This window comes from Apodemus sylvaticus, chromosome 21, assembly GCF_947179515.1.
Source record: "Apodemus sylvaticus chromosome 21, mApoSyl1.1, whole genome shotgun sequence".
NCBI classification, from domain to species: domain Eukaryota; kingdom Metazoa; phylum Chordata; class Mammalia; order Rodentia; family Muridae; genus Apodemus; species Apodemus sylvaticus.
Window position 1 is genome coordinate 58,484,978 of NC_067492.1, and position 24,610 is coordinate 58,509,587.

General features: G+C 41.0%; 1 protein-coding gene and 1 pseudogene across 3 annotated transcripts in view; one reads left to right on the forward strand and one right to left on the reverse strand.

The window, feature by feature from the left end:
- Nucleotides 1-15,007: 15,007 nt before the first annotated feature.
- Nucleotides 15,008-16,559, reverse strand: LOC127671894 (transcription factor GATA-6-like; annotated as a pseudogene).
- LOC127671895 (uncharacterized) overlaps nt 15,490-24,610 on the forward strand; it is a 172,976-nt gene continuing 163,855 nt past the window's right edge. The window contains exons 1-5 of one of the 3 annotated variants that reach the window (XM_052166987.1): nt 15,490-15,579; nt 17,695-18,011; nt 19,409-19,609; nt 20,243-20,347; nt 23,731-23,795. The gene's annotated coding sequence lies outside the window, so the exon portion shown is untranslated. Of the gene's footprint in view, nt 15,580-17,694; nt 18,012-18,774; nt 18,981-19,408; nt 19,610-20,242; nt 20,348-23,730; nt 23,796-24,610 lie in introns of those variants that run through there. The other 2 variants (XM_052166985.1, XM_052166986.1) reach the window with 2 other exon arrangements.

Consider the following 24,610-nt stretch of genomic DNA (forward strand, 5'->3'; position numbering starts at 1 on the left):
CTAGGATAAAAATTCCTGCCTTAACCTACTTCCCTATTATGTCCAACCTGGAGATTCCTGCCTGAACACAGGGATTGTCCTTGACCAATGTCAAATTCAAATCATTTGCATGACTGCCCCTATATGGCTCTGTATATTTCTCCATATCCTCACAGAATTCTATCAGACCTTCAAAGAAGACCTAATACCAATACTCTTCAAACTGTTCCACAAAAGAGAAACAGAAGGAAGCCACAATGTAAACAAAGAATTTAGAAAATAGAAAAAAAAAAACTAAAGCATCAGTCACCTAGTTACCATTGCTTGGACATACAATAGTGTGTGGTATGCCGCATCCATATATGCATTAAGGATTATGGAAAAATAAAGGATATGTAAAGATTAAAGAAAGAAGCCAAGTAACATGCAGGATCTAGCTACAAAATCACAGTTAATACCTGGCCAGCCTGACTTACGCCAGCGCTTAGAGCAGGCCTTCCACTATCACATTCACAGCACAGAAGCTAGGTTTACCTCTTTTTGGCCTGGATTTTGCTGGCAAGGACTCCTTTCTTTCTATGACTGCTTTTCTTTCTTTCCATCGCTGGATCTGTTCCTCTCTCATCTTTTAGAACAAGATCTGTTTCTGCTCTTCGCTGAGCTCTGCCAGCAGGTCAGGGTTTATGGACATATCCGACCGTTTCTGCCTCAGCATCTTTGCTGCTCACAAGAACTTCTCCACCCACAGCAGAAATTCTTGGAAAGGACTGGTCAGTTTACTTCCAGCAGCCAAGAGCTTCCGCACAGCTACAACCTTCCCAGAGACTTGAACAGCCCAGCAGTTATGCCTCCTGCAGCAGGAACTCAGCAGAGTGGTGTCTGTAGTAAATGCTGGTAGGTGAACTTGGACAAACCTACAAAGAGCAACAGTCCATATCAGGCAGTAAAAAGTGTAGATTCTGGACAGGGGTAGTCCAGTAAAGAAAGCCAGGAGGAGATACAATAGAGCATTTCATTTCAAAGAGGTAGAAAGCCCAGGTGTGTTTAGCTACAAGTTTGTTTAGCCACTATTCCATAATAGATACTTTATCGGAAAACCAGCAACTTTGTATTTCTCACGGAAATAGAAATTTAACAGTTTGTTTGGCCTCCTCCCAACTGAACAAACACATAATTTCCACATTGCCTCCCAGCTGCCAACAGCTGGTTGAAAGAAATCAACAACAAAAACAAAAGCCGAGGGTTACAAGGGGAAATTAAAAATATCCTCCTCAAGGGACTTCTTCCCAAAGAAAATATCACATTTGAGACTCTTTTAGAGAAGCAGAGCCATCCTCATAAAGGAGAGAAAAAGGAGAAGAATAAAAACAAGAGCGCAGTCTTTCTTTCCCGTTTTTAGGCACTGCACTTCTTTTACAATGGGCATTTCCAGGCAACCCAGCAGAGCAAGGAGAGCAGAACAAGTACACAAGAGAACTGGAAAGAACGTTCTGGAGGGTCAGCAGCTCTAAGGTGTCGCCTTTCCAGATAATTTAGTAAAATTTAAGTTTCAGATAATGGGGTGGGGGTTGGAGAGGCCATTGGCTTCTGTCTTTGATTTATTTATTTTTTTTTATTCGATATAATTTATTTACATTTCAAATGATTTCCCCTTTTCTAGCCCCCCCCCCACTCCCCGAAAGTCTCGTAAGCCCCCTTCTCTTCCCCTGTCCTCCCTCCCACCCCTTCCCAGTTCCCCGTTCTGGTTTTGCCAAATACTGTTTCACTGAGTCTTTCCAGAACCAGGGACCACTCCTGCTTTCTTCTTGTATCTCATTTGATGTGTGGATTATGTTTTGGGTATTCCAGTTTTCTAGGTTAATAACCACTTATTAGTGAGTGCATACCATGATTCACCTTTTGAGTCTGGGTTACCTCACTTAGTATGATGTTCTCTAGCTCCATCCATTTGCCTAAGAATTTCATGAATTCATTGTTTCTAATGGCTGAACAGTACTCCATTGTGTAGATATACCACATTTTTTGCATCCACTCTTCTGTTGAGAGATACCTGGGTTCTTTCCAGCATCTGGCAATTATAAATAGGGCTGCTATGAACATAGTAGAGCATGTATCCTTATTACATGGTGGGGAATCCTCTGGGTATATGCCCAGGAGTGGTATAGCAGGATCTTCTGGAAGTGAGGTGCCCAGTTTTCGGAGGAACCGCCAGACTGCTTTCCAGAGTGCTTGTACCAATTTGCAACCCCACCAGCAGTGGAGGAGTGTTCCTCTTTCTCCGCACCCTCTCCAACACCTGCTGTCTCCTGAATTTTTAATCTTAGCCATTCTGACTGGTGTAAGATGAAATCTTAGGGTTATTTTGATTTGCATTTCCCTAATGACTAATGAAGTTGAGCATTTTTTAAGATGCTTCTCCACCATCCGAAGTTCTTCAGGTGTGAATTCTTTGTTTAACTCTGTACCCCATTTTTTAATAGGGTTGTTCGGTTTTCTGGAGTCTAACTTCTTGAGTTCTTTATATATATTGGATATTAGCCCTCTATCTGATGTAGGATTGGTGAAGATCTTTTCCCAATTTGTTGGTTGCCGATCTGTCCTCTTGATGGTGTCCTTTGCCTTACAGAAACTCTGTAACCTTATGAGGTCCCATTTGTCAATTCTTGCTCTTAGAGCATACGCTATTGGTGTTCTGTTCAGAAACTTTCTCCCTGTACTGATGTCCTCAAGCGTCTTCCCCAGTTTCTTTTCTATTAGCTTCAGAGTGTCTGGCTTTATGTGGAGGTCCTTGATCCATTTGGATTTGAGCTTAGTACAAGGAGACAAGGATGGATCAATTCGCATTCTTCTGCATGCTGCCCTCCAGTTGAACCAGCACCATTTGTTGAAAAGGCTATCTTTTTTCCATTGGATGTTTTCAGCCTCTTTGTCGAGGATCAAGTGGCCATAGGTGTGTGGGTTCATTTCTGGATCTTCAATCCTGTTCCATTGATCCTCCTGCCTGTCACTGTACCAATACCATGCAGTTTTAAACACTATTGCTCTGTAGTATTGCTTGAGGTCAGGGATACTGATTCCCCCAGATTTTCTTTTGTTGCTGAGAATAGTTTTAGCTATCCTGGGTTTTTTGTTGTTCCAGATGAATTTGATAATTGCTCTTTCTAACTCTGTGAAGAATTGAGTTGGGATTTTGATGGGTATTGCATTGAATCTGTATAGTGCTTTAGGCAAAATGGCCATTTTAACTATATTGATTCTACCGATCCATGAGCATGGGAGGTTTTCCCATTTTTTGAGGTCTTCTTCCATTTCCTTCTTCAGAGTCTTGAAGTTCTTGTCATACAGATCTTTCACATGTTTGGTAAGAGTCACCCCAAGATACTTTATACTGTTTGTGGCTATTGTGAAGGGGGTCATTTCCCTAATTTCTTTCTCAGTCTGCTTATCCTTTGAGTATAGGAAGGCCACTGATTTGCTTGAGTTGATTTTATAACCTGCCACTTTGCTGAAGTTGTTTATCAGCTGTAGGAGCTCTCTAGTGGAGTTTTTTGGGTCACTTAGGTAGACTATCATGTCGTCTGCAAATAATGATAGTTTGACTTCCTCCTTTCCAATTTGTATCCCTTTGACCTCCTTATGTTGTCGAATTGCCCGAGCTAGTACCTCAAGTACAATATTGAAAAGATAAGGAGAAAGGGGGCAGCCTTGTCTGGTCCCTGATTTCAGTGGGATTGCTTCAAGTTTCTCTCCATTTAGTTTGATGCTGGCTACCGGTTTGCTGTATATTGCTTTTACTTTGTTTAGGTATGGGCCTTGAATTCCTGTTCTCTCCAAGACTTTAAGCATGAAAGGATGCTGAATTTTGTCAAATGCTTTTTCAGCATCTAATGAAATGACCATGTGGTTTTGTTCTTTGAGTTTGTTTATGTAGTGGATTGTATTGATGGATTTCCGTATATTGAACCAACCCTGCATTCCCGGGATAAAGCCTACTTGATCATGGTGGATGATCGTTTTGATGTGTTCTTGGATTCGGTTGGCAAGAATTTTATTGAGTATTTTTGCATCGATGTTCATAAGGGAAATTGGTCTGAAGTTCTCTTTCTTTGTTGGATCTTTGTGTGGCTTTGGTATCAGCGTAATTGTGGCTTCGTAGAAGGAATTGGGTAGTGTTCCTTCTGTTTCTATTTTGTGGAATAGTTTGAAGAGTATTGGTGTTATCTCTTCTTTGAAGGTCTGGTAGAATTCTGCACTGAAACCATCTGGTCCTGTGCTTTTTTTGGTTGGAAGACTTTCTATGACTCCTTCTATTTCTTTAGGCTTTATGGGACTGTTCAGATGGTCTAGTTGGTCCTGATTTAATTTTGGTATTTGGTATCTGTCAAGGAAATTGTCCATTTCCTCCAGATTCTCCAGTTGTGTTGAGTACAGGCTCCTGCAATGAAAGCAGTGCTAAGAGGAAAACTCATAGCCCTGAGTGCCTCCAAAAAGAAAATGGAGAGAGCATACATTACCAACTTAATGACACACCTGAAAGCCCTAGAACAAAAAGAAGCTATTTCACCCAGGAGGAGTAGAAGGCAGGAAATCATCAAACTCAGGGCCAAAATCAATCAAGTATAAACAAAGAGAACCATACAAAAAATCAACAAAACCAGGAGCTGGTTCTTTGAGAAAATCAACAAGATAGATAAACCCTTAGCCAGACTGACCAAAAGGCACAGAGAAAGTATCCAAATTAACAAACTTAGAAATGAAAAGGGAGACATAACAACGGAAACCGAGGAAATCCAAAAAATCATCAGATCCTACTGTCTTTGATTTATAAAAGGTTTTCAGGAGGATCCTGCAGAAATGGGTCTGTGGAATCTGGCAAGCACAGTGTCATTAAGGTCATATTAAAGGATAGCATTTCCTTTAGGTCTCAGTTTATTTTACGTAGTTTTATGTGGTTAGATTCTTTTAGATGTCAACCCTTCAGACTCTGTGTTTGCCTATGACATACATGTATTGTATATGTATGTACAAATATGTATTCCACAGGGGACAATCTCAGGTATATCTTGTGGCCTTCCACCTTCTTTGAGACAAGGTTTCTCTTTCTCTTGTTCAGCCCTGTGTAGACCAATCATGCCAGATTGCTGGAAAGCTCTGGCTTCATCTGACTTCATTTCTCATCTTCCCAGAGTGGCACTGGGATTAAAAACCACTGCAAATGAGATCTTAAAAAAAGAAAGAAAATGGAGCTCTTAGACAACAAGGTCAGTTGCTGCCACTGAAGTGTCAGACCCAGTAAACTGTTCCTTTAAAATAGAGTTGTCAAGCAGAGTTACAGACTGGACAAGAACACTCAATGTGAAAAGCCCCTAGAAAGCCCCAGTGTGATTAAAATTCAGACACAGGTCATTCTGACCAATCTCCTTCACAGTAGGATGTAGCATATTTATGTAAATCAACTGGAAAGTTTAAAATAAAAAGAGGGGAGCATTCTTTCAGATTTGTGTACCACACAGATAGGCCTAATGTGGACCTATTTTGTTTATTTGGGGGATGTTTCCTTGCTAGGGTCTGGAAGATTCCAGAGCTTCTGTTGTTTAAACTCATTCAGCCTCTGATTTCACAATCCCTGGAGTTTCAGCCTCTTGTGATCCTGAAACTCAACTCCATTTTCCCGGGAAGGACAAAATACTTTCTCATTTCTTTTTGAAACACCTTTATAGACTCAAAAGTTAAAGGCGATTCCCAAGAGTTAGCATGCTCTCTAAAGCAATAAAATCAAACCAAGGGCCATGAGTCTGGTGTCACACCTCCTATGCAATAAGGTAGTTTGCTCACTTTCCATACATATATTCATTATATTTAGAGAAGCCATCTGTGAGCATCTATACTCTAACCATTCTTTACTATTCAAAATTTCTTCTGAAATACAGTATCATGTGTGGTATCAGACTTTGTCCTTACCCTTAATTATCCACTCATGTTTATGATACTCAGCAAAGCAAGTCTTTGGTTTTGCTCATTTCTTTTTCTTATACTGAAAACAGATTCTTTTCTCATACCTTTAATCCTATCCTGATTATATTTTACCCTCTCTCTACTCCTCTCAGCTCCTACCCACTGGATCCACTCCCTTTCTATCTCTAATTAGGAAAGAATAGGCTTCCAAAAGACAACCACTAAATACAATTTTTGGCAAAATGAAGTATAATAAGATGAAACAAAAAACTACCATATCAAACTTGTGCACAGCAACCCAACAGAAAGAAAAGAGTCCTAAGAGCAGGTACCAGAGTCAGAGACCCATTCATTCTCACAGTGAGGAGTCCCATAAAACACTAAGCTAATAGCAATAGTATATATGCAAAAGACCTCTTGCAGGCCTGTGTCGGACCTGTGCTTCCTGCTTCAGTCTCTGTGAGCTCATATGTGCCTTATTTGGTTGTTTCCAAGGGCCTTTTCTCATGGTGTCCTGCATGTTCTCTACACCTGAGAGGAGAGATTCGATGGAGACTTCCAATTTAGACACTCTCTCTGCATAGTGTCTGGTTGTGGGTCTCTGCATCCATTCCCATATGCTGTCAGAAGAAGCCTCTCTGATTATGACTGGGCAAGACATTTATCTACAAGGATAGCAGAATATCATTAGAAGATATTTTATTGATTTTTTTCCAGTAATGTTTGAGTTTACCCCAGATCTCTCCACTATCTAGTTTTCAGTTCTTGGTCACTTGAGCTGTGTTGGGTATGGGTTCCTTCTCATGAAGTGGGTCACAGATCGAATCAGACATTGATTGGCTACTCCCACAAATTATATATACATTTTTATAGGCAGGACAGATTATAGGCCAGAGGTTCTGTGGCTGGATTGGTGTTATTTCTCTTTCAGTAGCCTGGAGAATACGTTGCCATACCAAAGAGACTAGAACATAGGAGGGAGGACCCCAGATACATACCAGCTTGATTTCTCCATGTTCAATGAGTTGTACAGGTATTGTCCTCAGCAATGGGGTCCTGCTGTCAGTTGGTGGAGAGCAACCTTTTGTCTTAGAAATAGCCTGGGTTATTTGGGGGATTTCCATGAGACCCTCTTAGCCAACATCTCAATTGAATGCAGTCTAGTCCTACCAATGGAAGCTTTGCCTGGCTTCAAAAGATGACCAGTTGAGATTCCATACCACCCAATGCTAGGACTCCTCATTAGGAGTAAAAGGTTTTACAAGCCAACAGGAACAAGAAACAAGCTGGAGTAGCAATGAAAATATTGTATAAAATAGACTTTTAACCTAAAGTAATCAGAAGAGATGGAGTAGGATATTTCATACTCATCAAAAGGAAAACTCACCAAGATGAAGTCTTGATTCTGAGCATCTATACTCCAATTACAAGCATACAAATGTTTATTAAAAAACTTTATTAGTTCTCAAAAGACACATTGAACCCCATACAATAATAGTGGGATGCTTTAACATACCACTTTCACCAATGGGCACATCATCAAAATAAAAAGTAAATGGAGACAAAATGAAATTAACAAAAGTTTTGAAGTAAATGGTGTTATCTTCACAATTTCTCACCCAAAACAAAAGAATATACCTTCTTCTCAGCAACTTACACAACCCTTTTCAAAATTGACCATATAAACAAACATAAAATGAGCCTCACCAGATACAACATTCATATATCCCCTTGCATTTTATCAAATCACCATGGATAGTAGGTCCTCAACAACAACAGAGAAATCAAAAAGCCCACATACTCATAGAAATTGTACAAATTTCTACGTAGTGATCATTTTATTTGTGAAGAAATGTGAAAAGAAATGAAAGACTTTCTAGAATTCAATGAAAATGAAGGTACAACATAGCCAAAATTATGGGAAACTATGAAAGCAGTGCTAACAGTAAAATTCAAAGCACTAAGTGCCTTCATAATGAAATTGGGTAAAACTCATACTATCAACTTGTACCTGAAACTTCTAGAAGAAAAGAAGCAAACACATTCAAGAGGAGTGTACACCAGGAAATACTCAAACTCAGGGTTGAAATTAATCGATTAGAAGCAAAGAGAACAATACAAAGAATCAACAAAACCAAGAATTGGTTGTTTGAGAAAATCAAAAATATAAATAAACCCTTAGGCAAATTAGCTAAAGGCTAAGGACACAATATCCAAATTAACAAAATCAGAAATGAAAAGGGAGACATATCAACAGAAACCAGGGACATTTAAAAAAATCACAAGGTCTTACTTCAAAAGCCTGTAAATGAAATGGGGGTTTTTCTAGACTAATCCCAATTATAAAAGTTGAACCAAGACCAGATAAATTGTCCAAACAGTCCCATACACCTAAGGAAGTAGAAGCACTCATTAAAAGCCTCTAAACACCCAGAAGCCCAGATCCAGATCAACATAGTACAGAGTTCTAGACTTTCAAAATGAGCTAACACCAATACTCCTCAAACTATTCCACAAAATAGAAACAGAAGGAACTCTAAGTTACTAATTCTATGAAGCTATAGTTACCCTGATACCTAAACCACACAAAGACTCAAAATTATAAAGAACATCAAACCAGTTTTGCTTATGAATGGCAATGCAAAATACACACTAAAATTCTTACAAATTGAATGCAAGAAGACATCAAAAACATCATTCAGCACAATCACTTAGGCTTCATTCCAGGGATTCTGGGATGGTTCAATATCTGAAAAATTCATCAATGTAACACACGATATAAACAAACTCAAGGAAAAAAAACACATAAAACAACAAGGCAGAAAGCAAGTCCCTGAGGCTATAGGCACCTTACTGCTGTTCTGTGAAATTCCCACTTTAACAATGGCTCCCCAGGTGGATACAAGGAAAGAAATACCAGAATCATGGAGAGAGGGAAGGAAGAAAATAATGTGGTTTGGAGAACATCTTGAGACTCTTCCTCTTCCTCACCCATATGGATTAGGGTGAGCCTAAATGGAACCTGTGATGCTATTATCTTTTCCTATTCCTATTTGGGCTGGATCCTGAGAGGGCTATAGGCATCCCTTTTATCCCCTTTGGTCTTTCTTCCAGCATATTCAAAACACAGTAAAGAATACAGTAAGCAATCTTAGAGGAGAGGAAGTTTTTAAAAAATGTGGTTGTATAACATGTGTTCTTTAGGTTGACAAATCTCAGTTTCTTGATTCCACTCACTCTCCATCCTCAGGTCAATTAGTCAAGAGACACTATATTTTATAATATAATAGAAATGTTTATGATGATATTAATGTATGCAGATACTATTTCATATAATTCCACTCCTTTTATGGTAAATAAGAAATAAAGGTAATAAAAAGAAATAAGAAATAATAATGACAAAGAAATAAGAAATAAAAATTGGCAAAGAAGCATTGTCTCATTTTTGTTATTAGAATGCATGAGTAAATATTTTTGTCTCCTCTGTCTTATACTTATAAATTTTTGAAGCTTGATGAGAGGGCTTTAGTCTTGGGCATCTCTGTCAGGGCTGAACAAACTGAAAATGAAAATGAGATGAAAATGAAATGAGATTATGAGATTCTATCTTACAGTAGTCATAATGTCCAAGATTAGTAAAACAAAAGACAACAAATGATAGCAAAGATGATGGGAAAAAACCAAAGACTTTTGCTGTTGGTGATGCTGGCATGAAAATTGCTCAAGGCATCTTGCATATTTGTATTTTAGACAGAATGTATACAGCCTAATTTACGCTTACACAATGTGGACTTAGAGAAGAAATCCATGCTGTTTTGAGAAAACTATTCTCCTATACACCCATATAACACAATGCCACTAATTAGTGTGGTTGTTACAAGCCAATATACTAAATACATTGCCAAAATATATTCCAAAAAGATTGAATGATATGCAAATTTCAAGTGTGAATTTAACTTCTTTATCTCTCTTTTTAAATTATCTTTACTCTTCATTTACTGTCCTGTCTTCATCCCCTTCCTGCTCTGCCCTCCTCCATTTCCTCTTCCCATTAGTCCTCCCCATGCCCCAGTCTCCAGGAGGATGTCCCCACTGTCCACCTCCCACTGGACTATGTGCTCTCATTCTCTGGGGCCTCATGCATCTCAACAGTTAGGTGCATCTTCTTTCACCTAGACCAGACCAGGCAGTTCTCTGGTGTATATGTGTTGGGGGCTTCATAGAAGCTAATATATGCTACCTGGTTGGTGGCTAAGTGTCTGAGAGATTTCGGGGGGTCCAGGTCAATTGAAACTGCTGGGTTTCCTGTGGTGTCACCTTCCTCCTCCTCGGCTTCTTCCAGTCTTTCCCTAATTCAAACACAGGAATCCCCAGCTTCTATACAATTGTTTGGTCTAAGTATCTGCATCTGACTCCTTAAGCTGCTTGTTGGTCCTCTTGGAGGCCAGCAATGCTAGGTTCTTGTCTGTAAGCACACCATGGCATCTGTAATAGTGTTAGGTTTTGGAGCATGACATTGACTGAGCCCCAATTTGGGCCAGTCACTGGACCTCCTTTCGCTCAGACTCCTCTCCATTCTTGTCTCATAAGTTCTTTTAGACAGGAACAATACTGGGTCAGAATTTTTACTATGGGATGCCTACTCCATCTCTTCACTGGATTCCCTGTCCTTCTCCTGGAGGTGGACTCTACAAGTTTATAGAACTAAACAGACCTCACAACAGAGAATTCTCAAATGGCTGAGATGCACTTAAAAAATGTTCAAAGTTCATCCCAAATGTCTGTGGAACATTCTAGAGTGTTCCCCCTAAGGTTCATACCTCCAGAGGTTAACTGTTGTGGTTCCTTCTGATGGCCATAAGGGCCTCACTCCTCTTACTCCACCCACCCAATAGTTAATCATGTTCTCCTTTACCACTCCTTGTACCCTCTCCCACCTAGAACTCTCCCAACTCTCAACCCTCCCCCTCCCCCTCATGATTGCTGTCTTCTTCCTTACAAGATTTATTGAGGCAATCTCACTTGGCCCCTTCAGATTGTTTATCTTCTTGAGTTCTGGGCATTATATTCTGGGTATTTTGTATTTTTTGGCTAATATCCACTTATTAGTTAGACTGATTTCCAGAGTGGTTGTACCAGTTTGAAAGCCCATCAGCAATGGAGGAGTCTTCCTCTTTTTCAGAATCCTCCCTATCATGTGCTCTCACCTTAGTTTTTGATCCTACCTATTCTGATTCATGTAAGATGGAATCTCTGGGTCACTTTGATTCACTTTTCCCTGATCATTAACGATTTTGAACATTTCTTTAAATGCTTCTCCGACATTTGAGATTTCTCTGTTGTGAGATCTGTTTAGTTCTATACCATGTTTCCTGATTGTGTTGTTTATTGTTGGAGATATTCTTCTTGGTTTCTTTATTTATTTTGAATATTGGCCCTCTATCAGATTTAAAATTAGTGAAGATTTTTTTCCCAATGTGTTGGTTGCTGGTATGTCTATTGACCATGACCTTTGCCTTACAGAAACTTTGCAGTTTCGTGAGGTCCCACTTATCAATTCTTGATCTTAGATCCTGAGCCTTTGGAGGTCTTTTCAGGAAATTTCAGCCCATGCCAATGAGCTTGCAGCTCTTTCCCACTTTCTCGTCTATTATATTCCATGTGTCTGGCTTTATGTTAAGGTCTTTGATCCACTTAAATGTGAGTTTTCTGCAAGGTGATAAATAGGGGTCTATTTTCATTTTTCTGCATACTGATTGCCAGTTATACCAGCACCATTTTTTGAAGATGCTTTCCTTTGTCCAATATATAGTTTTGGATTCTTTGTCAAAGATCAAGTGTCCAAGTTGTACAGTTTTATTTCATAGTCTTCTGTATTATTCCATTGATTAACCTGTCTGTTTCTGTGCCAAAACCATGCAGGTTTTTTGTTCTGGTTTTTGTATTTTTTTTTTAATGATCTACAAATTTATTTCTTTTTATGTACTAATTTTTTAATTCTACATTCATAGTGCTCTTGAGCTCAAGCTGTTTCTATTTTCTTTTTTTGTTTCCCTTTTTTTTGTTTCCCCCTTTTGTTTTATCCAATATATTTTTATTTACATTTCAAATGATTTCCCCTTTTCTGGCTCCCCACTCCAGGAAAGTCCCATAAGCCCTCTTCCCTCCTGCTGTTCCCCCATGACCCCCTGCCCTGTTCCCTGTTCTTGTATTGCCCTATACTGATGCACTGAGCCTTTCCAGAACCAGGGGCCACTCCTCCATTCTTCTTGGACATCATTTGATATGTGGATTATGACTTGGTTAATTCAAGTTTCTAGGCTAATATCCGCTTATCAGTGAGTACATACCATGATTGATCTTTTGAAGAACTGGTTTACCTCACTGAGTATGATGTTCTCCAGCTCCATCCATTTGTATAAGAATTTCATGAATTCATTGTTTCTAATGGCTGAATAGTACTCCATTGTGTAAATATACCACATTTTTTGTATCCATTCCTCTGTTGAGGGACACCTGGGTTTTTCCAGCTTCTGGCTAATCTAAATAGGGCTGCTATGAACATAGTGGTGCATGTATCCATATTACATGCTGGAGAATCCTCTGGATATATGCCCAGGAGTGGTATAGCAGGGTCCTCTGGAAGTGACAAGCCCAGTTTTTTGAGGAACCACCAGACTGATTTCCAGAGTGGTTACACCAATTTGCAAGCCCACCAGCAGTGGAGGAGTGTTCCTCTTTCTCCACATCCTCACCAGCCCCTGTTTTCTCCTGAGTTTTTGATCTTGGCCATTCTGACTGGTGTGAGGTGAAATCTCAGGGTTATTTTGATTTGCATTTCCCTAATGACTAATGATGTTAAACATTTTTTAAGATGCTTGTCAGGCATCTGAAGTTCTTCAGGTGAAAATTCATTGTTTAGCTCTGTACCCCATTTTTAATAGGGTTATTTGGTTTGCTGAGGTCTAACTTCTTGAGTTCTGTGTATATATTGAATATTAGCCCTCTGTCAGATGTAGGGTTGGTGAAGATCTTTTCCCAATTTGTTGGTTGCTGATTTATCCTTTTGATGGTATCCTTTGCCTTACAGAAACTTTGAAATTTTATGAGATCCCATTTGTCAATTCTTGATCTTAGAGCATAATGTATTGGTGTTCTGTTCAGGAACTTTTCCCCTGTGCCCATGTCCTCAAGGGTCTTTCCCAGTTTCTTTTCTATTAGTTTCAGTGTGACTGGTTTTATGTGGAGGTCCTTGATCCACTTGGAGTTGAGCTTAGTACAAGGAGATAAAGATGGATCAATTCGCATTCTTCTGCATGTTGACCTCTAGTTGAACCAGCAACATTTGTTGAAAACGCTATCTTTTTTCCACTGTATGGTTTCAGCTCCTTTGTCGAAGATCAAGGTGTGTGGGTTCATTTCTGGGTCTTCAATTCTATTCCAATGGTTCTCTTGCCTGTCCCTGTACCAATACCATGCAGTTTTTAACACTATTGCTCTGTAGTACTGCTTGAGGTCCGGGATACTGTTTCCCCCAGAATTTCTTTTGTTGTTGAGAATAGTTTTAGCTATCCTGGGTTTTTTCTTATTCCAGATGAATTTGAGAATTGCTTTTTCTAACTCTATGAAGAGCTGAGTTGGAATTTTGATGGGTATTGCCTTGAATCTGTATATTGCTTTTGGCAAGATGGCCATTTTAACTATGTTAATCCTGCCAATCCTTGAGCATGGAAGATTTTTCCATTTTCTGAGGTCTTCTTCCATTTCCTTCTTTAGCGACTTGAAGTTCTGTAGTTTAGCTTGAGATCAGGGATGATGATTGCCCCAGAAGTTCTTTTACTATTAAGAATTATTTCACTTTCTTAGGTTTTTTGTTTTTCTATATAAAATTGAGAATTACTCTTTTCTTCTTTATTTTATAGGACAGAAAACACTCCCCTTTTAATTTTTTTAAACTGGTGTAATAGGTTTTCATAGGATATCCCATTAAGAAAAAAATAATGTAAGCCAACCTGCTGGTTGGTCATGAGGTACAGATTTCAAGAATGTTTACAAATGCTTAGAATATTTACAAATGCTCTTCTTAAGTTAGTAAAAGTTTGTTGTAATTTCCAACACTTTTACTCAGTAAAAGAAAGGAGGCTGTGTTGGTATTCTTGTACAAATATTCCTAAATGGAGAAAAGGCAATTTCCTGAGACAAGATTTGCTCTAGAAATCATTTTTCTTATAAACAGTTTGGAATACAGAAGTGGGCTGTGGATGTAAGAATCATATATCTAAAGTTAACATATTTTTTTAAATTATTTTAAGTACCCTTAAGTTAAAATGTTACATTTATTATAAAAATGCTGTTAAAGCTTATGCAAATGATTTAACACTAATTTCTGCAAAGCAAATTACACTTAAAAATTATTGTGTACATGGAAGAAAAATATCTTGTTTGCTACCCTGTTGACAAATTCCAAGTGTTCTCAGAACAGCCACATTACAGTGAACATTTAGATAAGTTACTCAGCATCTGTCATAAGGCAATCTTGCAAAGTAATATTCTTGTCTAGGCCCCAGGAATGCACTCAGCCTCCAGGATGGACCAAATGACTTCCAGTGCTCCTCTCCACAAATGCTTGTGAAATGTGCACACACACACACACACACACACACACACACATATATATATATATATCAGGGATGAAAGAATTCTGGGATAACCAAGGCTGATCACAAGAAGCGCATGCTTTGCAGCAATACTTTTATAAATCTCTGAATCTTCCTTAGCAGACAAGGTCCCAGTCAATGTCACAGTTTCTCCCACTGGTATGGGGCAGAGCCCGAGGCAGGCTGGCTGGAAGCAGCGGGCCACAGGCCCACTGTGCTGGCCTTTCCTGCAAAAGCCCATCTCTTCTTATTTCTGTAAGCTTCTTGGGAAATATATCTCTTTCAAAACAAAGGCACAGGAATCACGCTTTGAAGGAATGCTATGTCTGCATTTTTGCCACAATCTGGACTGCTGGACAAAATCAGACACAAGTGATATGAGGCTTTCAGAGCCCTCATCTCTTGGTAGCTCCAGCTCAGGCCAGGACAAGAGCACACTAAGAATCCTGATGCACAGAAGATGTGACTTCAGCAGTGGAGGACAGACTGGTGCCTATGTAGAGGTTGCCTTGACCTGAATACTTGAGATCACTGTTCTCATGGTTGGCGTTTTCTCCCACTGCATATATCACTCCCCTGAGGTGGTTGCTTATGTGGAAGTAAGTATTTTTGGTGCAGTCATGTGAATCAGAAGTAGAGGAAGTGGGAGTCACAGGGACAGAGCCACTGCTGTTATCTGAGTAAGCTTTTGACTTATTTATATTTTTAGGTTTCATTTCCTGGCTTGATGGGGGGCCTGCTGAGGCCATTCATCTTGCTGTAGAGACTGCATTCTTTGCCCATGTGACATCTCCTCTCCACAGTGGCATCTCGATGGAACAGCAATTCACACACTCGCAGTTCTCTGACAGGTCCTCCAACAGGTCTGCTTTGGGGCCTCTTGGTACCTGGAGTAGAGCTCCAATGTTGTTCTGCATTCTCCCATGGCGCACTAGCATTTCGAAAGGTCCTGCTGGACAGGCAGGAGTCAGCATTGTGCTCGTGAAGGGTGAGTAAGTAGGGTTATCATGATGATGGTGGTGGTACTTCCTGTTCAGCGGCTGTGCTGTGGGCAGAGAGCTGTACTGGTGCCACCCATAGCTTTCAGGCTGTTGCCACTGCCACTCATGCTGCCCGTGCCCTCACCGCCCTCAGCCACTTAGCCCCCAGGGTCCTGCGCTGCACAGTTGTCCTTGGGTGGGCTTGGGCGAGTAGGGGAAGCATTCAGAGGCCTGGGCTGTGGCCGATCCTGCATCTCCAGGTCCAGTTGAGCCACTGCGCGCAGTGCCACCCCCTGCCATACTGGGGCTGTCAGCAGAATCCTGTGGCCAACCAGGGTGGGCACACGCTCTGCCCGCGTGATTCCTAGGCCTGCTGTCTGTCCCCTGCAGATAGTGCAGGCTGGGCAGCATGGAGTCCATGCACATGGTGGGCACATAGACCAGGGAGCTGGCAGCTGCAGCCGCTGCAGCTGAGGAGTGCACAATGCCACAGGGTGCGCCTTAGTAAGAGGTGGGCCCCTGACTGGACAAGGCAGTGAGCATCTGGTATTTTCCTCCAGCTGCTTGGCCAAGAAGGGCCTCACTTCAGCGCCCCGGCTGGACCACAGCAGCTTGCTGGCAGTTGCGGCCTGATCGAGGTCAATGAAGAGCAACAGGTTTTCCCAAGTCAACAGGGCGCATCCAGTGCCAGCACCCAGGTTGCCTTGGCTCCGTGGGTAGCAGGAAGGGATGCAAGGCACAGGGACTGAGCAAGAGCAAGCGGCCCAGAGGCCCTGCCACTGCCTCAGGGTGGAGCTGCTGAGTCCTGTAGCTCCTGGCACCATAGACACCAGGATCCCTGACCCAGGAGCAGGAGGAGGAAGAGGAGGAGATGGGGGGGAAGCAGCAAGGAGGGCTCCTGTGTTAGAAAGAGCCAGGAGTTGCAGGCACCTGCCACAGCAGCCCGGAAACCCTTCAGCAGGCCCCACCTGCAGTCAGTCAAGGCCATCCACTGTCTGGAGCTGTTCCAACCTGGCTTTTGGTTCCTTGAGTGACATGCTAAAAGGAAGGTCTTAGCCTTGGGTGCTGCAGGGCACAGAGAGAGGAGGGTTCCAGCAGGAGAGTGACAGTCTGGGGTTTGCTAGGCACTGCTGGCCAGGGACCCATATTTATCCAGAGCTGGTACACATTCGCCGTTGCTCACACAATATGTGCGCGCGCAAACACACACACACACGCATACTCACACACACACACCAAGAATTGCCCTTTTCATGTCTTAAAAGAATCATTTGGAATTTTGATGAAGTTTTTATTTAATCTGGCTTTCTTCGGGTTGGATAGCTATTTTTACCATGTTAATCTTGTCAATCCACGATCATGGGATATCTCTCTATTTTCTGAGTTCTTTGATTTCTTTCTAGAATACTTGATGTTCTGTCATAAAAGAACTTCACTTGTTAGGATATAGTTACCCAAAGGTATTTTATGTTATTTTTAACTAATGTAAAGGGTATTGTGTTTCTATTTTCCTTCTCAGCCCATTTATCATTTGTATGAAGAAAGGCTACAGATTTGTTAGAGTTAATTTTATATTCAGCCACTTTGCTGAAGTTGTGAATCAGCATTAAAAGTTCTTTGAGAGAATGATTGGGTTTGCTCCTGTATACTATATCATCTGTAAATAGTGATACCTTGGCTTTTTATTTGCCAATTTGTATCCCCTTGATCTACTTTTGTGGCCTTAGTGCTCTAGCTAGAACTTTGAGTAGTATTTTGAATAGATTTGGGGAGAGTGAGCATCCTTGTCGTGCTCCTGATTTTAGTGGGGTTGCTTCAATATCTTTCCATTTAATTTGATGTTGTCTGATGGGTTTGTTGTATATTGGCCATATTACATTTAGGTGTGTGACTTGAATTCCTGATTTTTCCAATACTTTTAACATGAAGGAGTGTTGTATTTTTTTTTCAGAATTAGATGCTTTTTTAGCATCTAAGGAGATAAGCAATTCTTACTTACATATTAGCAGCAGCAGCAGCAGCAACAACAACAACAATAGGGAAAAAGTTAGGCAGTATAAGGAAAATCAAAGGGAACTCAGAAGCCTTGGGTCCTAATTTGACACTTCTTTTTTCTCTCCAAGACAGGGTTTCTCTGTATAGCCCTGGCTGTCCTGGAACTCACTCTGTAGACCAGGCTGACCTCGAACTCAGAAATCTGCCTGCCTCTGCCTCCCAGAGTGCTGGCATTACAGGCATGCGCCACCACCGCCCGGTGATTTGACACTTTCATGTAGTAACAAGAGGCAGAGTTTAATTTATGGAAGCCACGGGCTTATTGCTTCTAAACAGCACAAATGAAATATGTTCAGCATATCTGCACATGTGACTATGCGACTGGATTTGCTTATAGGACAGCAATGCCAAATCACTGAACGACTTGAACTGCGTTGTGGGGTTGGTAAGTTGAACACCTCAATTCTTTCCAAGGTGAGAGATAAAGCTATGGTGAAACTGTGAAAGGAAAGCAGACTTCACATGAATCTTTGTCTTTAATCCTTAACAACACAAACAACAACAAAATCTCAAACTCCTGGGCACAGCTATGCCAGGAAGATCAAAGGGCACTGTAGAGTCTCCTGGTCCATGGGATTCCCTGCCCCTGGGAACACTGTTGACTCTCCAGGCTGCACCAGCACCTCACCATAGGGTGTCTGGAGTCCTCTGAGGATCTACAATGCAGAGTCATGAAATAGTACAGCACACCTAGCACTCTTCAGCTTCAAGCGCGGATTCCAGCCCCAAGGGGGACTGCAAGCTGTACTAGAATCACAGTTCCACTGCACCAACAATCTGAACTCTTGCAAAATCAGCAGGACTTGAGAGTTTGAAGACCTTTAAGTGACAGCATCCATGTGCCTGAGATCTAGGGCCCAGAGCAAGCTACCTGGTCCTAAAGGTCAAATCCAAGGTCAGCTGGGCCTGGTAGTAAAGATGAGGATGCATCCTGCCCAGGAAGACAGGGAGGCTTCAAACAGTGCACTGCAGGTGGCTCCACAGGGGGGAGTGCACTTCTCTGCAGCACTTGGGGTTTCCCAGTGCAGGCTTTACCTGATGGGGCGGGACCTCAGGAAGCTTCCAGCCAATGGGAGGTCTGGAGGCGGGCCCCTGGCGTGCAGGGCCTATCCCGGAAGTGTGGCCGTGAGGGGCAGAGAGGGGGCCTGGGGGCGGGGCTTGTGGCGGGGCTGGGCGGGCCACAGTGAGAGCAAGGTGTTGGAAGCTTTGTCGCCCCACCCAGTCTCCTGGACCAGCAGAGGCCTTGGGCGCTGCTGCAGCCTCAGGGATTGGAGATCACAACAAAGTGGTGTGGTGTGGGCCGGAAGGTGAAGTCCTGCAGCTGGGCCTGGGGGAGCAGCGGGAAATGCAGGAGGTGATGCGGGGGTCCGGGTGAGGCGAGGAGCCGAGATGCACGGGAACTAGAGGGCGGCAAGCTCGGGATCGCCCGGGCTCGGGCCCTTCCCCGCTGGCCTGAACCGGGATCCAGGGCGGCGCCGCTGCAGGTCCTAGGCGCACTGAGGGCCAGGTGGAGCCGGCCAGGTGCTAGCCTCTCAGTCTTCCCTGAACCTGCGGCCTGGCTGATGCCCTGGCAGCCGGGATGGAGTCGGGGGAGGCTCGGGGCTCCACATTCCTGCACAGGAAGGTCATGGGCTCTTCTTGAGTAGGGTGGTGGGGACTGGACCTGCTGGCCAGGTGCTGGTGTAGCCTTCACTCTACTGCTAACTCTTCCCTCCCCACCTCCTTTGAAGGGCTGCCAGCCTGCATGCCCTTTATTAAAAAGCAAACAAACTTTTTGCCTAGTTCCCTCAGAATATCCACACATCTCCCCAGCCCACCAATGCAGAGGAAATTGATTTCACGACTGGAGATGCAGGGGCTTACAGCACTTCTCCTATGCAGTGCTCAGCCCTGCACAAAAATAGCTTCCTGGTGCTTAAAGGGGAACCAAGCAAAGTCATAGAGATGTCAACTTCCAAGACTGGGAAGCATGGTCATGCCAAGGTAGGTCCTTCCAAGTCATTCTTTGGCTTCACTGATAAGATCATTTGTATTCCATCCCACATCATGAGGTTTCTATACTTAAAATAACTTCTTTTTCTAACCTCAGTCTCTTGAAAGATCAGGCATTACTCTCAATAATGCTCTCCTTTAATTGGGCCCTTAGTATGTTTCATTAACTGAAAACAAAAATTTTATTGAATCCTGGTGGTCTAAAACATTTTGTTTAGTTGAGGCAAACCAGTTCTTATAATTCTAAGAGACTTGGTTTTCACTTTCTGGGAACTCTTGTTAATTGAAGTCCTGAGTTACTTAGTGTGTTGAGTTTTGATGCCACCAAACTGTTCAGGTTTTGGGTACTTAACGAATCTCAGTTCTGTGCCCCTGCAACTTTTTCAAAGAAAGTAAGATGACTTTGAAAGAGTTGAAAGGGGGCTGGAGAGATGGCTCAGCAGTTAAGAGCACTGACTGCTCTTCCTAAGGTCCTGAATTCAATTCCCAGCAACCAAGTAGTGGTTCACAACCATCCATAATGAGATCTGGCTCCCTCTTTTAGAGTGTCTGAAGACAGATACAGTGTACTTATATATAATAAATAAGGTTAACCATGTTTCCTGTTGTTCTCGCCTCTGTCAGGTACGCTTTGTTGGAATTGACATTTTCACTGGCAGAAAACATGAAGATATTTGTCCCTCTACTCACAACATGGATGTTCCAAATATTAAGAGAAATGATTATCAAGTAAGTACTGATCTCGTACACAGTGTTTCAGAAGTGTATAAATGCCCTCTTTTAGTAGTAGTTTTTCAAGACTTGAGAGTAGTTTTATAGAGTATATTCCTTACCAGTTACTAGACTCCTCTTATCTTACAGATTAGAGAAATAGTGTTTTGTTTTGTTCTGCTTTTGTTAATATTCTGTGCCTTTTATTGTTGGGAAATAGAGGATCATATATCTCAGACTGGCCTTGAACTCCCTATTCAAGGATAATCTTCAGTTTCTGACCCCCCTGCCTCTGCCTGTGAGTGCTGAGATTATAGGTTGCATCTTCATGGCTGGCTGTCCTGTACTGGAAGCCAAACCCAGGGCTTTGTGCATGCTTTAGGCAAGCAACCTACAGTTGTGCTGTTTCTCCAGCCTCTATTCCTGCATCTTAAAAATGCTGTATTGGACCAGTGAAATGGCTGGGTTAGGCACTGTCTGTGAAGCCTTAGTCTGGACAGAGGTGTTCTCTACTTGTGATCTGGGAAACGCCTATACCTGCATATATACACTCACTAGATAAATAAATGTAAGTGAGGCAGGAGAATCAGAAAGACTTAGGAAGGTTGGAATCAGCTGCATTCACTCAATGACTTTCTTTTATTCTATCTGTCTTTTAATTCCTTAAGTTTAAAGGAGATTGGTTCCCATTCTGGATCTCCATCATCCAAGCTTACAGTTGGGAAAAGCTTCAGATTTTCCCCTTGTTCTCCAGTCTTCTCTACTGTTTGTAGAATATGGGACTGAGAGGGTGTCCTTTTATTGTCCATCTTCTTAGGCCTAGGAGGTAGAAGAGGGAGCAAGTAAGGATTATGATATTTAGCTGTTTCTATTTTATGGAATAGTTTGAAGTGCCACGGTCACCCCAGCTGGGTATGGAGGTCCCTGTGATGAGGGTCCTTGATGTTCAGGTGGGTAAGGATTCAGCTGTGAGAAACAGAAACAAACAGAGGCAGCTTGAATCTCAGGGTATTTTGCAGCTCTCAAGCAGGGGTTTTTATACATTAAAAATCAAATGTAGCAACCCTTAGAATCTGTATCCAGTGAAACAATCATTAACGCCAACAAAAGTCATTTGGTACAGTAAAATACAATCATCATCTGAGCATTACCGCTCTGAAAGTACATCAGTTTAGTGAATCAGAAACAGGACAGGTAACATCATTATTATTAATATAAATCATTAAAATATAACAATTCTAAAAGGATGTATTCAATAGGGTGGTCATCCAAGGCTAATGGCATATTCCCAAGAACAGGTTAATAAATCTGTATGTTCAGTGCTTTCAACCGCTGAGCTAACTTTCCTGCCCAATATGGTTAATTATTATTTAGCATCTAATGCCTGATTTTTTATAAATCTTCAACACATAAATTTAAACTATTTTAATTCTTTAAAATTAATGCTTTCTTTACCATATGACAAAACCCACCTCCATTGTCACACGTGTAGCCATATGAAATTTTATTATTGGGAAAGTTTTCATCTATCATAATAATTTTATAAATGATTTAAAAAGTAAAGCATTGGTTTACCTGGAGATACGTTAGTGACCCACATCTCAAGGCATGGTTTCGTAACCATTATTCTTGCTTAAGATCATGGTCTAGGCTCCCAGAAACCTGTAACTAAAGAATGAAAGAGAACAGAACAGACATGTTGTCATGAGAACTAGGGCTCAGTGTGTTTGCTCCAGGGGAGAGTTCTACAACTGGCTCCAGTAGTCCTCTTTCTTTTGAAGTTGAATTCTCAGTCTGTGGAACTTCTCAAACAGATTCTCCTGGTGTTGGTGTGGCATTGAAGATTATTGGTATTAGGTCTTTGTTGAAGGTCTGATAGAACTGTGCATTAAAACCATCTGATTGATCCTGGGCTTTTTTTTTTTTTTTGCTTGGGAGAGTATGAATGACTGCTTCTATTTCTTTAGTGGGTTTGGGATGGTTTAGATAATTTATCTGATCCTGATTTAGCTTTGGTACATGGTATGTTTCTACATAATTATACATTGCATCTAGATTTTCCAGTTTTCTTGAGTATAGGTTTTGTAATAGGATCTGATGATTTTTTGAATTTCCTCAGTATCTGTTGTATGTCTCCCTTTTCATTTCTGATTTTGTTGATTTGGATATGGTCTCTGTGACCGCTGGTGAGTTTGAGCTAGGGTTTATCTATCTTGTTGGTTTTTGCAAATAACCAGCTCCTGGTTTGGTTGATTCTTTGTATATTTCTTTTTGTTTCCACTTGATTGATTTCAGCCATGTGTTTGATTATTTGCTGACTTCTATTGCTCTTGGGTATATTTGCTTCTTTTTGTTCTAGAACCTTCAGATGTGCTGTCATGCTGCTAGTGTATGCTCTTTGCAGTTTCTTTTTGGAGGCATTCTGAGTTATGGGTTTTCCTATTAGCATTGTTTTCATTGTGTCCCATAAATTTGGGTATATTGTGCCTTCATTTTCATTAAATTCTAAAATGTCTTTAATTTCTTTCTTTCTTTCTTTCTTTCTTTCTTTCTTTTCTTCCTTGACCAAGTTATCATTGAGTAGAATGTTGTTCAGTTTCCATGTATATGTGGGCTTCCTCTTGTTTTTGTTGTTATTGAAGACAAGCCTTAGTCCCTGGAGATCTGATAGGGTACATGCATGGGATTATTTCAATCTTCTTATATCTGTTGAGGTCTGTTTTGTGTCCAAGGCGAGTATCTAGTTACTTTTGGAGAAGGTACCATGAGGTGCTGGGAAGAAGGTATATTCTTTTGTTTTAGGACAAAATGTTCTATAGATATCTGTTAAATCCATTTGGTTCCTAAATTCTGTTAGTTTCACTCTGTCTCTGTTTAGTTTCTGTTTCCATGATCTGTCCATTGATGAAAGTGGGCTCTTGAAGGCTCTCACTATTATAATGTGAGGTGCAATGTGCACTTTAGTAAAATTTCTGTTATGAATGGGGGTATTCTTATATTTGGAGCATAGATGTTTAGAATTGAGAGTTCATCTTGGTAGATTTTTTTCCTTTGATGAGTATGAAGTACCCTTGCTTACATTTTTTGATTACTTTAGGTTGAAAGTCTATTTTGGAACATTTGCTTGGAAAATTGTTTTCTAGCCTTTTATTCTGAGGTAGTATCTGTCTTTGTGTCTGAAGTGGGATTCCTGTATGCAGCAAAATGTTGGGTCCTGTTTACATATCCAGTCTGTTAGTCTATGTCTTTTGATTGGAGAATTGAGTCAATTGATATTAAGAGATATTAAGGAAAAGTGATTGTTGCTTCCTGTTATTTTTGTTTTTAGAGGTGGAATTTTGTTTATGTGGCTTTCTTCCTTTTGGTTTGTTAAAAGAAGATTATTTTCTTTCTTTTTCTAGGGTGAAGTTCCCTCCTTTTTGAGGTTTCCATTCATTATCCTTTGAAGGACTAGATTTGTGGAAAGGTACTGTGTAAATTTGTTTTTGTCATGGAATACCTTGGTTTCTCCATCTATGGTAAAGTTTTTCTGGGTATAGCAGCCTGGGTTGGCATTTGTGTTCTTCCCTTAGGGTTTGTATGACATCTTTTCAGGTTCTTCTGGCTTTCATAGTCTCTGTCAAGGAGTCTGGTGTAATTCTGATTAGTCTGCCTTTAAATGTTACTTGACCTTTTTCCCTTATTGCTTTTAATATTATTTCTTTCTTTAGTGCACTTGGTGTTTTGATTATTATGTGTCAAGAAGAATTTCTCTTCTGGTCCAATCTATTTGGAGTTCTGCAGGCTTCTTGTATGTTCATAGGTATCTCTTTCTTTAGATTAGGGAAGTTTTCTTTTATAGTTTTGTTGAAGACATTTACTGGCCTTTTAAGCTGGAAATCTTCACTCTATTCTATACCTATAATCTTTAGGTTTGGTCTTTTCATTGTGTCCTGAATTTCCTGAATGTTGTGGGTTAGGAGATTTTTGTATTTTGCATTTTCTTTGAGTGTTGTGTCAGTGTTTTCCATGGTATCTTCTGCACCTGAGATTCTCTCTACTATCTCTTATATTCTATTGGTAATGCTTGTTTATATGACTCCTGATTTCTTTCCTAGGTTTCTATCTCCAGAGTTGTTTCCCTTTGTGATTTCTTTATTGCTTCTCCTTCCATTTTTATATCCTGGATGGTTTTGTTCAATTCCTTCACATGTTTGGTTATGTTTTCCTGTAATTCTTTAAGGAAGTTATTTATGTCCTTCTTGAAGTCCTCTATCAGCATCATGAGCTGTGAATTTAAAT